The sequence below is a fragment of the Ammospiza caudacuta genome, chromosome 1 (genome assembly GCF_027887145.1).
Source record: "Ammospiza caudacuta isolate bAmmCau1 chromosome 1, bAmmCau1.pri, whole genome shotgun sequence".
Classification (NCBI taxonomy): domain Eukaryota; kingdom Metazoa; phylum Chordata; class Aves; order Passeriformes; family Passerellidae; genus Ammospiza; species Ammospiza caudacuta.
Genome location: NC_080593.1, coordinates 39,472,027 through 39,489,230, shown reverse-complemented (window position 1 = coordinate 39,489,230; position 17,204 = coordinate 39,472,027).

Sequence of the window (17,204 nt, the reverse complement as noted above, 5' to 3'; positions counted from 1 at the left end):
CAGAAATGCTAATGTATCAACTTTTAAGATGATATGCTATGCATACACAACTCCCTTTAAATCAATTTTCTTAACTACAATTTTGTAATTCAAATGCCTGAATTACACAAAGCTGTTGGCAAAGGTAAAATTATGCTGTTTTGAAGAAGACATCAGTAAAAGGTATGATTTAACATACTTAAAAGTAGCTTAACATCTACATGTACTACTGCTGAATTTCTCCCTTTCTTACAAATTTCTCCATCCCTGTATCGCCTGACACACACCCCCCCTATTATATCCTATACTTTGGAAAATGCATTCCTTAAGGGAAAGTATGGAATTTTGCACATAGAGAATCCAGTCCAACCCAAACGAGGTCCAGGCTGGCAGAAGCTTGTAGCAGCTTCTGATACATGCTAAATACTAAGAATAGAAACCAGCAGTGCTTTCACAGCTCCGTGACAGTGTTTGTGTGGCTAAAATTAAACGCGAGGTCTATTGATCCACAGCTAGTTTTCAGTGTCAGGCAAATTCAAAAGTGAAAGAAAAGAATGATGACCTTGACACAAATGTGATTGGAAAAATGGACTGGCTGGGAGGAAAATTTGTGTTTTCCCAAAAATTGAATGTGTAATCCTCCAAACAGACTTGTGGCTAGGCGCAAGAACATCAATTGAAGTGTGACATCAGCCAATTACCTTGGTTCTTTAACACTCATCCTGCAGCCCCTCCAACAGGAGGGACACCCTTCATCATCCTGGCTAGATGTTCAGTGCAGGAGCTCCAGGAAGAAGCCTGACACAGCAGATACAGAAAGTTTAAGTTTACTCCTTTCATTGAGTAGATACACCAAGGGGATTTGACTTGTAAGGACAGAAAGTGGATGGACACACATAATGAGTTACTAAAAATTGAAGTCATATTTTGATTACTTTTATTTGCAAATTTTTCTGGAAAAGAAACCAAAGTACATACCTAGTTCGAGTACCAACAGGCTCAAGGTCATGCAGAAGAATATAATTATCTTCATAAAAAATGGAGGCAATATTAAAGACACAGTTCTCTGTATGAACTTTGTGAATGGATGAGTACATCTTAAAAGAGCCGATGGCGAGAGACCTTCCTTTTGCTCAGTCTATGAAGTTATGCCTGAACCATATAATATTAAGGTAAGCACTGTTTGTAGATGCAAAATTACTTTTTGAAGGGGTCACAAATTCAAACACAGCACCTCAGCCTAGCCCAAAAGCATTCTTTTTTTTATTACTCCTTTTTAAATGTTTATTTCATACACATTTACCACAGCTCATTTCAGCTGAACAGAACCCCCATGTTTGTGATTTTTGCCTACAAGAATATTAAATTTCTGCACATCTGTCTTCTCTCTAGGGGTTTCTCTAGGGAATATAATAGTCTATTTGTTTTTCTATTGATCTTGTATCTAAATACTGTTTTCTCCTTTCAGAAAAAAAGAGAGCTGCCAAAGAATCAGTAGTGTCACTGTGAAAATGTTTTTCTTAGCTGGATGAAATGATGGCAGAGCAAGATTGGGAAAAAATATTTTTCAAATCTGTTTTAATAAGCGTACTTCCAGATAGGGATATGCTAGATATTGGTCTAGGCATGCCCCAGGCCTATGATCCATCTTTCATCCTTTTTACCAATTTCAGACTGACAGCTAAATTAGCTCCTGGAAAAGGCTCCCGTAGGCAGTAACCAATAACCTGCCATCCAAGGTAAGTTGCAACAGTGAGAGGCATAGGAAAAAAAAATGAAGATAGAAAGAAAGCTGAATTTACATTAGTCAATAAGAAAAAAAAAAAAAGAGAATACAGAAAGGATCAAATTCTAAAAAAATAAAAAATTAAATAAGTCATGCTGGAAAGAGAAATAGAAATTGTGATTTAATGTTATGTTAAGCAATAGGCATAGACTGACCTCTTAAAATATGACTAGCCAGTCTTTGAGTTTCTGTAGTTAGTAAAACCAGTGAGTTTACAAATACACAACTGCAAATGGAAGGGCTTTCTCTTCCTATAATATTTAGGCTTACTACCACATAGTTACTGAGATGTGTTCATCAGGAGAAAATAGTTGGTCATAAAAGGCAAGATATCAACAATCTTTTGAAAGACAAAGCTCATTTTCTTCTCAGGCAAAATAAAATCCTCAGCATGGGAGAGTTCACATTACAGTGCTAATAGTGCACATGTGCTGAATTATTTAAAAAATAATAAAGATAGGAGGAATGACACATCCGCTGGTTCACTGACAAAGCAGGCAGTTTAATATTTGCACAGTATCTGACCAAGTAACTTGAGCTTATTGAAGCTGACGCTTAACATAGATTTCTGCATGAAAAATAACTGCTGCAAACACTCTGAATAAAGTCTTTCTGAAATGGGCTTAGTGAAATCTGAACTTGCATTTTATACTTGCATTTGTGTAATTTTTGTCCATCCGACTCCATGATAGGCAAATCATAGTTTAAAACCAATGACTTTGAGACAATTAATGATTTTGCTTCATGGTAGCAATTTCCCTTAATGTTATTAAAGGCACAACATAACATTAGAAATTCGAATTAAAATTATAATTTCAAAATAGGGTGCAGTACTCTGCTAAGCACTGTTAACAAAGTTTCTTCTGTTTCATTCATATAGATAGATAGATTCGAATTTCAACAGACAATCCCAAAATGTTAACACAGATACTGGCAAAAAATCCCTTTTTGTTTAGTGGGATGCCACAAAACATGACAAACCCATTTTGTTGCTCACTGCAACTGTGTGTCTGTGTTTGAAAAGCATGCTTAAATTAAAGATACAAAGAAATGCCTGGGGTTTCATTGCATTGCAAATGTAAAGAAAGACTGATTTTCTTCAAAGGAGGTTGATAATAACCTACAAACAGCAGGTATTTTCTGCTACCAGCATGTAGCTGGCATGTCATGGCTAGTACATCTTTAATCATAATAATGAGTTCTGTGGTAATCATGATAAAATATGTTTTAACTGACAATGTTTTTACCTGCCATTACTACCCTCTACTGAGAATTAGCCAACTTCTTTTCTTTTTCATTTTCTATAGCTTTAGCAGCACATCTCATTGAGGCAGCAGAACCATTAGCTGGATTACTATTCTAAAAGGTTTGCTAGTTGCCAACATTTAACTCTTAAATATCAATTTAAATACTGAGAAATTCAACTGACTGCTGATAACAAGGAATACACATAAAAATAACAGAATGGTCTGGAAAAATAAGGGAAATTGCCATTTCTTTTCCTGCAACACGCAAGCAGTTTTTTAACTCCTTTCTCAAAGAAAATAATTTTTTTTCCTGCCACAGTTATCAAAGAATCATAGAATGGTCTGGACTGGAAGGGACCTTAAGGATCATCTAGTTCCAACAGCCCTGCCATGGCCAGGGACACCATTACTAGACCAGGTTTCTCAAAGCCCCATCCAGCCTGGCCTTGAACACCTCCAGGCAACCACAACTTTTCTGGGCAACCTGTTCCAGAGCCTCACCACCCTCACAGTAAATAATTTCTTCCTAATATCGAATTTAAACTTAACCTTTTTCAGTTTCAAGTCACCACCTCTTGTCTTGTCACCACATGTCCTCGTGAAAAATCCCTTTCCAGTTCTACTGTAGTTCCCTGTAGGTACTGAAAGGTCACAATGAGGTTACCCCAGAAATTCTCCTGTAAGTTCCCATTTTCTCTTATGTGCATTTTCTCTGAGATGTTTCCCATGTAAAACTAGCATATTTCTCTTGTCTGTTGGGAAAAAATAAATAATCAGACCCATAGCAAGACTCTCTCTTGTCCTACCCTGCCAGCACCAAAAAAGGGCCAGTTACTCTCTCCTCCAGCAAACATCACATCCCTCTCAACCCAGTTATTAAGAGCACTCAATTTTTGCATCTCCTAACTGCAAGTAGGAACACAGTAGTTTACCATAAGGACACACCAGCTTCCAGCCAACTCCAGAAAAGCTGATTCTCCTTGAAATGTAGTGGATGCCCTATCCCTGGAAGCATCCCAGGCCAGGTTGGATGGGGCCCTGAGCAACCTGATCTAGTGAGATCTACCCACTACCCACAGTAGGGGGGTTGGAACTAGATCATCTTTAAGGTTCTTTCCAAACCACCCATTCTATGAAATGTCACCTTCTTCTTTCAATATAAAAATGAATACATAAAAAACACCTTCTTCCTTTTTTAATTAAAGAAAAAAATTAAGAGCATAATTAGAGAAATATCACTGAAATTTCACAAAAAAAGTGGAAGTTAGAGAGAAGTGATTAAACTTTTTTTTAAAGCACAAAAGAGCTGCCCAGTAAAACATCCTGAATGGCAGAGCATCCAGCATTAAAAGCTGAACCAAAAGTAAACTCAATGTCTAATAAACTTCCCCCCAAGTCCATGATAAACAAACAAACAGGTGGCTATGAATAAATGCAACCTCTTCCACCAGGCTTGTAGAGAATTATTTGGAAGGGAAATGGGTAGAACTCTTATGTGCAAACCTAAAATGGCTTTGAGTGCTGGGGATGAACTCAGCATGGGCACTGAGGCTCATGCAGCACAAATATCTGCTCCACAGCCTGTTTCAAAAGCCTGTGCCAGACCTCAGGTTCCCGGTTTGGCCAGGAATGAGTAAATTTTCTGGGACAGAGTTAATTTTTTAAACCACAACAGATCATCACAGAAGAGCCCCTGATGTGTGGTTTTATTTTTTCTTCTGCCACTGTCCCCACAGTGGTGCCAGCAAAACTCTTGCTACCAGCAGTCCAAAAGAATTTATCTGACAGCTGCACCCTGGTCACAGCACTTCCAGGAACCTGGGCATCCATCCCAAATCCTTTCATAGATAGGAACCAACTTGAGCAGCAATGGTGAAAGATGAGGTGAGAGCAGACTATCAGAGGTGGCAGCTTGGGCTAAGTATCCTACCCCATCACCAGTCAGCCCTTTACCTGAGCTTTTACAAGCCTCAGTGTGCTGCACTATTTATTTATTACTAAAACTTTCCACTGCACAGCGGCAATAGGAGCAGGGCTAGAGACAACACTCTTGAGTTATTCGGACATGATGGTAGCACAGCTTTTTTCAATACCTCAGCTATTTTGTACAATGTAGGAAATAGAAATGCACCAGAGCAGCTAAGACCTCTGAAGGAACAAAGTACTTAAAGACTAAACTATGAAGAAATAAGCATTCTAAATGAGTGCCCATTTCAAAAGCATTTTTCTTTTGCCACTTACTAAGTTTGCAGAAACCTGCTGAAAGGATGTTTCTCTGTTACAACCTTTAACTCCGAGTTCTTAACCACACCATAGATCATAATATTGTCATTCTTCACTGTCACCACTGCGTCAGCAGCTGTTTTTGGTCTCACAAAAAAGGATTTGACCTTTGGGATGGACAGGAAGCTGAAGGAGCAACTTTCTGAAAAAATAGCCTCCTGTTTACATTTGCCTTGTTTAGCGAACAATTATCTTGGGAGACATAAGTAATAAGCATGTAAGTTTACATAAGCAGAAGTGTCATTTTGATAGCACTAAATATGAGTACATGTCAAGCTGTCGGTAATGGTGCAAACTATAAAATGCTGACCTGTATTTTACCAATAAACCCCAGGAAAATGCAAATGACAAGAGCAACAGCACAGTCTGTCAGAATCTAACCCCCATCTATCACAATGAGCCTCATCAGCAATGACAGAGAAAACAGCAGCTGCCATTATTTTATGACACAATTTTTAGTGGTATTTGTTTACAATTGTATGTTTAATGCTGGTGAATTCAGACCACGTTTTCTATGATCTAAATCAAGAGTGCCAGCAAGCCTCAAACTATTCCATATATATGCCCTAAATATTCCCAAATACTTTAGTTCTACTATAGTCAGCATTAAGTTTTCTATATATATTTGTGTGCTGAAAATAAGTGCTTCATATGAATGAATCTGAGAAGCAGTAGGGTGAAGTACATGCAGTATAACATTTTATGAGAGTTAGATGTTATGTTAGATAACTCATAATGGCAGAGACAAAGAAACTCAGCTCTTTAAAATCTTGTATTCTGCTGAAGTTATAATGCTATTTAAACATATTGCAAGTATTTACACTTATTGTCAAGAAAATCTTAGTTTTAATGAAGCATCACTTCATTTTCTGAGGTTTGAAAATATGCAAAAATCAAACATGAAGTATAATAGTTTTTTCCAACTTTGTATTTCACACTATCTTCACAGTGATATTTAAATATTTTAAAGGGCTGTAAAGGTGGAATGTACAATATCCAATCAGGAAACCAACCTCAAGAGCACCCCTGAGGGTGTACTTTAATAGTACAACAGAACACTATTTTATCTGCTTGGAAGAAAATACTACTGTTTAGAGTCCATATAGTCACAGTTTTATATGAGACCTAGAGAAAAACTACATACATTATGGAACAGATTTACTGCTATATACGTGCATATCTCTTACATTTGCATGTATTTATTATTCAGCAGGTTCTGTAGACCACCTCTATGTTGCAACTCAGTTCACTACAGGATAGTAATGACACTGCCAACAAATGCATCCCCTGAGAGTACTCAGGGAACTTCTCTTAGTTACAGCAAGTCTCTTGAAATACCATCCTAGCTCAAGGAAAAATTTAGCTCTTTATTTACTTAAATTTTAACAAACAACAGGAACAAAGAGCACAATGCCAAATACCCACGACTGTCACCACACCTCCCAGGGTGGCGTGTTCTCTTCTATGTCATCTCTAACATTACCAAATGTAAATTAAAGAAAACACCCAAATCCTCACTGGACTTTTTCATGATCCTGAAATGCAAGAAGAATAATTTTTGGATTGCCATCTAAGGTGGGGTGAATACCTCATCAACCTCAAGGTGCTACAGAGCAAAATCATATGCAATGTTCAAAAGTACCACAATGAGAAAAAAACACACACCTAACCTGCTTTTAAACAGTTACTAATGACTCAAATTACAGAAAGCTCTGTCAGAAGACAGACATGCAAGTCATCTGCCACAGCTCAGCAAAATCCTGTGTGCAGGCTCTGTGGTCAGCTTTTTTTTTTTTTTTTTTTTTGATCCATTTCCAGCAAAAGATGGATTATGAAACATAACCCCTGCATTTAAAAGTCCAATGGGACTGCTGTGATAACACTACCTGTCTTACTGCTTAACACACACCATTGTGTTTTGGTTTCCCCTGCTTGGGCTTCTTTTTGCAGCACAGATGTCAGGAATATTTCTATTTAATATCTGGCACATTTTTTTTCACTGAGGAAAGTGAAAGGCCTCCACAGAGTGAACCAATGTTCACTTTTTTACTTATAGAACTTGACTTCAACTTTCCATCTGTCTCAAGTTCATCCCCAATCGGTGTGCTGAGACAGCAAAAGACTATGGATTAACCATCTGTCTGAAGAAAGCTGAGATAATGTGCCATCCTACACTTGGGAGAGGATAAAGATCCAGCATGACAATCAATGCAGATGTACTCTCATAATGGATTTCACTTACTGGGATGAGTTTTGTTTAAGCACTAGCCTTAGTGATCACTAAATCATTAATTAAAAGTAAAAAGGTTGTATCTTGCCTTCAGCAAAGTACCACACTGCACCTGACATCAGCACAGTGTGAGATCAAACTCAACTCTACTCCATTTCTACTCAAGACTCAAGCCAACTCTCTTTTTCTGTTCCTTCTGCTTTTCAGTGGCCTTCAAGACCATCTCATAGCATCCAGCTCACCCTGAACACAGGTCTCCTGCCTCTCTTCACTGCAGGACGGTCACCACTGTCATTTCAGCCATGTCCACTGCCTTCCTCAACACCTTCCTCTTCCTCTGCTCCTGCTCTCTGTTCTCCCCAGACTTCTCCGCCTGTCATGCTGGGCTTTCTCCTTCTGCCTTGTCATGTCCTTGCATCTGCTTCTCCAAGACTCACTTACTCTTTTTTTCTCTCCTCTGAGCTGAATTTTGTCCTCTTGTCACGTAACTCACTCCCCTTCATCACAAACTGGACAAAAAAAACCCCAAAAACAAACAAAGCAATAAATAACCCTGTTCCTGGCAAGGTGCTTGCTGCCATCCCATGTTTATTTGGTCTGAGCTCCTTCTCCCAATGCAGGCCTTGTCTACTGACACCACAGTCCCTTTGAGCACAAGGACTATTTGGTGTGGGGTATTTGCACACTGCCTGGCACAGAAAGGTCCTCCAGTACCAGCATCATTTCCTTATCCCACAGAGCCAGTGTCAGAACACTACACTGATTTTTAATGCAGCTCATCCAAGGAGAACCTACATCCTTTTCTTTTCTTTTTTTTTGTTTTTTTTTTTTGGTTTTTTTTAATATGCTTTCTAAACAACAAAACAAGTTGTTGTAACTGTAGGCACAACTGAGCATACAAGGACATAGGACATCCACACAAGTGTTGGACACAGGGAGCATTATTTAGCATATCAACAGGCTAGTCAAGTAGAGGCACCTTGTACCATTCCCATCTCATTCCAAGGGAGGTGAAGTAGAAAGCCAGCTTGTGTCTCCAGCCTCAGGTAACGGACATCCAAGACATTTAACTGCCTAGCACAGATTTATTCGTCTGATCCTACAAAAGTATCAGCCCAACTCATTCCAGATGGGTGCATACCCAGGTGCCCAAATTTACATAAGCAAGCACACAAACATGCTCCTGCACAGACCCACGCTGCCCACACAACAAGGAGCACAGCAGACCCTTAAAATATCTGTTCCACTTCTCTCCCACCTCACACACGGTTAAAAACTGTGACCTAATTATAATTCATTGCATATTGTTCTGCAGAATAGTTTGGCAAATGACAGCTGCTAGATAAAAACATATCTCCTTCATTACTTTTCAACAAGTTCTCATTTGTATTCATCTCCTCTGTCCAGATGAAATGACACTGCAAGTCAGACACACCTGTTTGACAAGAAGTGAGGTCATCTGGGACATGAATTTGTCCTCTTACATAAGAAAAGGCCTAGTCACAGAATAAATAATAAGAAAATAATAATAATAATACACATCCATAAAGCAGTATGATAGCAGAATTGTGCAAGAGTGGTGGTCCCACATAGAAAATACAGTATAGTGAATAGTTTAATAAAAAAATTAGAAAAACATAATTTTAAAAAGTCAAAAAAAAGCAAAAGCTTGAACAGCAATGAGAGACAGACAGATGAAGGAAAGAAAACATCCTGCCCACTACGACACCAGCCTCAACATCTGCAGTTGCTGAGGAACAGAATTTATTAAGGCAAAGTAAATCCTCAGGGTGAAAACAAGTTCGAAACATACTTCAACCTAAGGAAAACAGGATGCTTCTCAAGCAAGGAAAGCAGTTTATACTTCAGAGAACAAAAACAACTGTATTCATTTGTCTTACTTGCCAAGTGCCATAAATTGAGCCTCTCCAACTTTAATTAGCTGTTTAAAATATTGACATTTAAAATAGTTTTATCTCTACTTAATGAATTATTTGTCACTTATAGCCCTATGTTTTCTCCTTTATGAACCTGAAAAAAGCACCAATATGTTTCTCTTTGCTTAATAGAGTGTAAGGAGAAATAGGTGCTCAGAAGGTAGGTGTTTCCCCATCATCTCAGGCTTTTATTCAGACTAACTGAAAAAGAATCTTCTGCTATGGCTGAGCCCTTGGCTTAAAAGAGTTCAAAAGTTGTACTGTCACATCTTTAAAAAAATACACGTACTATAACTAGCAAGTTTGCAAAAAACATGGTAATACTTGTAGCAGGCACATACCACATCCATCTGAGGACTGGCTGAGGACAGATTTGGACCAAGACAGACTCAAATATTGGCTGGGGAGAAGAATCTCCAGCACCACCACTCTGTAGCCACTTTGAGCATGACTAAACATTCAGGTGGGATGCTGCTTCTGCAGTGTGCCCAACAAGCACCTCCACGACTTTCTTTCCATGTGACCATCTCTGCAGTGCTCTCTTTCCCACATAAACTCCACTGGGGCTCTTCCTCACCAGCAAGGCGCCAGATTGCTGCAACACACCTGCACAGAGACAGTGGCCCCCAAGAGCAGATGGCTCCTGCTCAGAGAGGGGCTTGTGTGAGATGCCAGCAGTGTTGATGATCAAGTTCTGCTGCCTGCCAGCGAATTTCCAAAGAAAATGTCACGCTTTTGATCTACCTTGCCTGGTGCTATACATCTGTAGCACTATTTCTTTCTATTTCCTTTTCTCCTCTTCTCCCTCACACTCTTACCACCCCTCCAGCCCCCACTCCCCTGCAATCAATCAGTAGTCCTAAGCTGGAAACCCCTTGCTGTGAATTGGATGGAGATGCTGGTAGGATGTGATCCTATCCAGAGTCTCAAGTTTGTGATTCCTTGGATGCTTTGGCTACTAAACTCTCCACTTGTGTGTACTCAAAGCATGCTGCAAGGCCAGTCTCACTTTCTATCCTGAAGACCGAGAATGTTTCAAGCTCATTTTGTTTGCCACTGAATATCTGTCATAGAGAGATGAGCACTCCTTTCTATTTCACTGTTCTCTGTACCATGTATTAATTACAGGAAGGGCATCCAGAACATAGCTTTGGTCTCCTTAATGGCTTTTAGAAATCTAAACACATGAAAACAAACATTGGATTTTGTTCTGTACATAATCCTGACCAGCTGTGACTGAGCTTTATATAAACCAGCTTATTTGATAGACTTCCTTAATGAGAATTGCCTTGTAGTGCAAATCATCTGAGAAGGTAGGACAAAAAGCAAAATTCACTTTCCTCTGTGCTATGGTGTCATCACTTAGAAAAGGAATCAACACAGCAATTAATTATTTTTACACACACACTCTCATCTGAAGGACCGGCATGACCTAGTACCAGACAGGTAACTGCAAAGTCTGAAAATTCACAGATGTGCAGCATATTTATGGAAACAATCCAAAGACATTTGGCTTAGGGGAGGCAGGAAAGGGAAGACCACCAAAACACTTTGGTCTTCTTTCTGAAGATTAGCTGTGTGCCCACCTGACCACATGTTAAAGCAGCATTTCTTTAATAAAAACAGAATCTTAACCCTGGAAAATTACAAGATTCGATACGGAAAGCGTCAGCTACAGAAGTTGCAGCTGTGGACACCAAAAGCAAACTATGAATCAAAAGTAAAACACTCGCTAGGCCAGGAAACAAACTATCTGTGTGAGATGCCCAAAGACTGAAAGGCAGAGACTTTCTCATTAATATCAAAGCAGCACTTACCACATCCTGATCCAAAAACCAAACACGAGGTGCCGCGCTCTGGACACACACACACCAGAGTTTCATTCTCCAAACATGAAGAATATCCCCCATAACACTCCACAAGGTCAGGAACAGGTTCTCGTGACCTAGTGGGTGGCAAGAGGTGGGGCCATGGACAATGCACATGGACTGGAGCACTATCTGCTCCCTGAGCAAGAAGAGCGTGGCTCTACCTTCAGCCACTCCAGGGTGGGTATTGTCCGTGTCACGTGTGAGACTGAGCAAGAGGGGCTGGATCTGGAAGCAAGGGCAGCTTCATGGAAGCTGGATCTGGAAGCGATGGCAGCTTCATGGAAGCACAGTAAGAGAAATGCAAAGTTATACCAGACAAGACCACCAGCAAACAAGGGGGCAGTGCTGACTTTTACTGAGGAGTGATGGAGCTTCATTTCCTTAACTCTATCTAGAGGGAGGAGGAAAAAAAAAAAAAGGGAAAATGACCCCCCACATCCCTCCATATACCTTCCAGTCTTAAAATGTCACCTGAAAAGGAAGTTGATTTTACTTCCTTTTAGAAAATTCAGAAATGTCTTTTCATAATTACTAAATGTGAAATGGTTGAAACCTCAGAAGATGATTTGTCTCTCTCCTACTGTTCTACTAGTGGAAGATGGCAGGAGGGCTGGAACTATATTTTCTTTAAGGCTCCTTTCAAACCAAACCATTCTATGATTCTATTTGACAAAGACACAGATGTTTTTATTTTACTTTAACTTACTTAAAACAGAATCCCCAAATGAAAAGAAATCACTTTACCTAGCAGTAGCATCAGATGACTCCTCCTTCCATTACTGATGCCAACTACAACATGGAGGGCAAAAATGGCCAAGCCCTGAAAAACAGGTTATTTTTTCCAGCCTACCAATGGCTTTTGTGCCTTTTTCCACAGTACAGAGGCTTGAACAGACAAGACTCATTCTCAAAGTCCTTCTTAGCCATGCTACAGATGAAAAAAGATTTTCCAGTAGGTTATTTAATCCATGGCCCACCTATAATTACTCATGCACAGGAAGAGAAACTTCTGGTTTCAGGCTTCTGAAAGCAGGTTAATGAAAGTGCCTTTGTTTGTGGGGAAATAGGGAGCAGGGCAACTTGCTTAAAACGGTACATTTTTGCCATATGTAGGTAGAAAATAAACCCATCCATCAAGGATATATTAAAAATAGATGAAAACTGGCTCCAGACATAAGATTACTTGGTGAAAATGCCAGAATAATGGACATGGATTTTTTATTCGATCAACTCTGAACAACAGGGGAGATTAGTTTATGCAAACTCCACAGAACAAGGCTTTATTTCAGAAAGTAATCCTTCAATTTAGCCAAGATTTTGTTTGCTCAGAGACACAATGGAACAGAAAAAAAAAAAAAAAAAAAAAGAAAGAAAATATCTGGCATACAGAAAGACAAGCCCGTGTACTGCACTTAGAAACAATTAAAGATGTGCTTTGCACCAGAGTAAAGCTTTTAACTACTGGAATAGGCAGAGCCAAATCTCGTATTTTGTGCATACAGTTTAAACTGCCAAACAGGGTTTATGTACCGATTAGTGGAGATTATGTAGAGTGGTACAGCCATTTTTTAAAAATACAATATTATTACAAAGAACCCCCAGAGGTTCATATGAAGATGGTCTCTATTTCATAGACAGTAAAATCACTGAGGCATATCATCACAGCAATGACTTACTACTCCTGAAGGAGCCAAGGGAGTCAAGCTCAGGGCTGTTAATGCGGGGAACAACCCTCCCCTGCAACTGAACATGCAGAAACCAGTTTACAGCTCAGATCAGGTTTTTACTGGACTTTGACTGAGGTCTTAACACGTCTGCATCGCCTGTCAGCTTCATCCAGCTTTTCTAAGGAATTAGGACAAATTAAAAACACCTAAAATATTTCATTTAGGAAGTCTCTACTTCTTGTCACTCTAGTAACACCACTGGTGGCTGTAAATCTTCACCAGTCTTTTGGGAAGAGTCACTTTCACAACCCTACCACGTGCAAGGGACAGTATTACACACTGGATCATGCCCTTCTGACGTTCAAGTTGGGATGTCTCAGGCCTTACTTTAGTCTACGTTCAGTATTCTGATCAATGTAAGGATATTTATCTTCACTACAAATACAAATACTTACATCACTTAACAGCTCTAAAAGTTTTTTTTTTGGGTAATCTTCACTTTGTAAAACACATTTAACATGATTAAAAGGCATCAGCAGTACAAGAGCACCATAATGTAAATGTAACTGGATTTTAGCAGTTCATCCAAAGTGGAAACTACAGCATGTTTATGAGAAAACAAACACATTTTTCATTAAAAGCCCTTCTCTACACTTTGATACCCACAGGGAAAACTGAGGTGTTTTTTGTGGACATCAACAGCAATGCCAGCATTACTCATTACTTCAGCAAATACTGTCATGCTTGGATGTCACCTGGATCATGTCCCACCTCACCTAAACCAGGCAGGTCACTGCTGTGTGTACTCTAAGTGTCCCTGGTACATTACCCTGTGCAATATAAAGGCACAGATACACGTCCTAGCAATGACCACGTGCTGTGCATGCAGTATACTCATCATTGCCATGTCTTCTCCCATCCCTCCAGCACTCCAGGAAAACTCCTTGGAATATCCTGCCCTCCTGCTTCTCACCTCATCTTACCACCATCTACTAACCACCCAGGCAAACCAAGGAAAGCAAGACCAAACTGTATTTTATGAAAATACACACTGAAGGCAGCTGCCCATCACCACCCCATGCCTACTTTTGGGTGCAAACTCCACAGGCTCTCCAGTCTCTGTTCCCACACACAGAGGGCTTCTGAACCCCATGGAATGAGGATCAGTACTTTCAGCTTAGCACAGAACATGCAGGTAATATTTTCAGTTGGCACAACAACTTAACTACACTATGTTTAAGTATGCACAAAACTTATCTGAGTCTCTGTGTTCTACCTCAAACCTGAAATAGAAATTTATCATCAAGAAAAGTACATGATTTATGTAGCTGATGGTACAATGCACACCAAAGTCTTCACAAAGAAGGCAAGCACCCTCTTTGACCAGGAGATTGCACAGATTACAAATTAAAAATACAACTGTAGTTCTACCATTGCTGCTACCGTCTCATTGCCAAAGAAGAAAAGAAAAAAATATTTTTTTGGGAGGGGTACAACATACCCCATACAACATAGGAGAAATCTAGACCTGAGGATCACCCCACAGAAGAACAGTGATAGACTGAAGAAATGTCTCTGGACTACTGACTGAGAAAGCCTCCTTGAGTGAAGCAGCCCTGGAATAAAAAACATCCCTGAGCTAAGGGACAACACACAGAAATGAAAGATGCAACAAGCCAACAATAAAGATAAAAAAATGTTTGCCAATTACTGCTCATTTTTTTTGTAGCTGGCTGCAAAGAAAAGCAGTCCAAGCCAAACACACTGACTTGGAAGAGATCTCTTTCCAGCCTAGGTACCAAGTTATAACACAGTTTTCAGTAACTCCTTATTTCTTTGGTGCATCCAAAGGAGAACTAACAGGAAAATGTGATTTTTGTTTTGCCCTCTCTTCTTCTCAAAATTATTAATACTGTTCTAATGCAGGTGACTTTACATCACTTTCAAAGAGAAAAATTAAATTTTGTCTATCATCTTGTGACAGGAAAATACCAAGGCTGTCAAGAAATAAAGTGCATGGTAAAATCATCCTGAAGATAAGCAAATGTTTAACACAGCCCTGTCCCAGAAGGAACAAGCAGGACGCCCTGGAGAGCTGCTGCCACCTTCCCTCTCCTGGCTGGCAGGAGCACTGTCCAGGTGCCCACAGCACTTTGCACCAAGAGACCTGGCCCTCCTCTAGCCACAATCAGATGCTGAAATAATTCCAAGCAAGATTTTCCCTACTCACAATTTTGGAAAAGCAATTCCCAAACCTGAAGGAGTTCTCCATTTGAAACACACCTTTGGGTCATACTTTTTCCACGATAATGAGTTCAAACAAGATTACAGCTCAAGCAACAAAACACTGGAGCACTTTAGACAGTGGAAAACAAAGAAAAATAGACACCACATGAAATAAACTGCTGGGCTCTGTGTTGCAGTGGACTACAAGGCCAGGAAGAGAAATGCTGTCAAACTTGAAGGGAAAAGGGCATCAGGCAGGTAATAGCACTATTTACAGAAAAACACCATTTATTGAGAAGAAAGGGAGCAAGTGCCTAAAACAAAGAGTCCTTTATTGGGCTGAAGAAAAGCACATTCACATCAATGTCAGCCACCAAACAGGCTGCAAGGACTTTATGTCAGGCCCTACTGAAGGCTCCACCATAGAAGGAACAAGGAAAGGGGTTGCTTTTCCACTTCAGCTGAAATTTTTTCCCTGGTCACAGCAACACCCTGTTTTATTCAGTCTGCAGAGCAAATGTTTGCTAAATAAAGCTAATTGAAAACTAAAATGTGCAAAAATATAGCCCAAAAAACTTGTAGGACAAATACTGGGGTAAATGAACACATGAATAACAAATTTCCATAAAAATACATGAAGAACAGAAGAGTCAGTTTCAAATTTCTAGGAGTTCTTCATATGTGACTAAGAAAGTGCATAGAAAAGAAAATGTAAATATTTCATGTATTGTTAGCAAAAGCAGTTGTGACTGGCATTATAACTGCTTAGCTTCTTATCCTGCATAATATCTGAAATATTTCTTAACATCAAGTCACTGACCTACAAAAATACCAGAAGAAAGCAAAGGCAGTGTTTTTGACTACAATTCAGAATATGGATTATGAAATTATAAGTAGATAAGATGGCTTTTAAAAGTGAATTATATGGATTTAGAGCTACTTCATAAGCCTATTCAGAACTCTTCAATAGTTTGTGTCCTAGTGCTTCTCTTCCTTGATGCAGAAATAAACTTTTTTTCCTTTCTATTCTGATTTCCAGCAATTGAATCTGCTTCACACATCAATGTTAGCATTCCCATGAAAAATTTTCCTGACTGACAAACCTGCTATGGGTAAACGAGTGATGAGACAAATCCAGATTTCCCTCTGAGCAAAAAGGTTTCAGGCCAACATTCCCATTAAACTATGACAAATTATGGTGAAACGTTGTGTATGAACACAGGGATGAATATGAAATGAGATGAGCTTTGTTAAAGTCACCACAATAAATATAAGATTAATCAATGAATACTGGGCATTTACTGCTGAGCCTTTAAAGCTGTCCTACTGCAAATGCACTGCAGGTACTAGAAAGATACCCAGACTTGCTATAGATGCAAACAGGCAGTGCCAATACTGACTGTAGAGAAAAATGCTCCACAAGTCACAACTTGGAAAGGGAAACCAGTGGTGGCCACAAAAATACTTAGGATAATGAAGGCACAGCCACCACTCCATCCCAGCAGTCATCCATCCAGGCAGTGGAAATGGCATGGAGTTTGATTTCCCCAAAATGTGAACTTGAAGGCAATTTACTACTAAACTCATGGCTTAGGCTTGAGCCTATGCACAGGTCAAAAGCAGAGATACTGAGCCCTGGAGAGCATACTCATGACTAAAAAGAACATAAACCATGACAACTATCTTTCTTGAAGTTCAACCATGGAGGGAACCACCTTTGCTGCTCTCACCCCAAAAGGGTACTCTGCTCTGTTCAACATTTTGGTATGGCTAAAATGGGTTTCCTTTATCCCCAAAGACCTTTCTTGCTACATAAGTAGCTCACCACTTTCAACTCTTCAAATAAAAGTTTTTTAGGTGATCACAATCCCCCTAAAACGGCACAGTGGAGCAGTTCAGTGCCATACCACAACACATGAGGCAGGAACCAATAAGTTCATTCTGCTAAAACTACTGCTGTAAGATGACAACCAGGCAG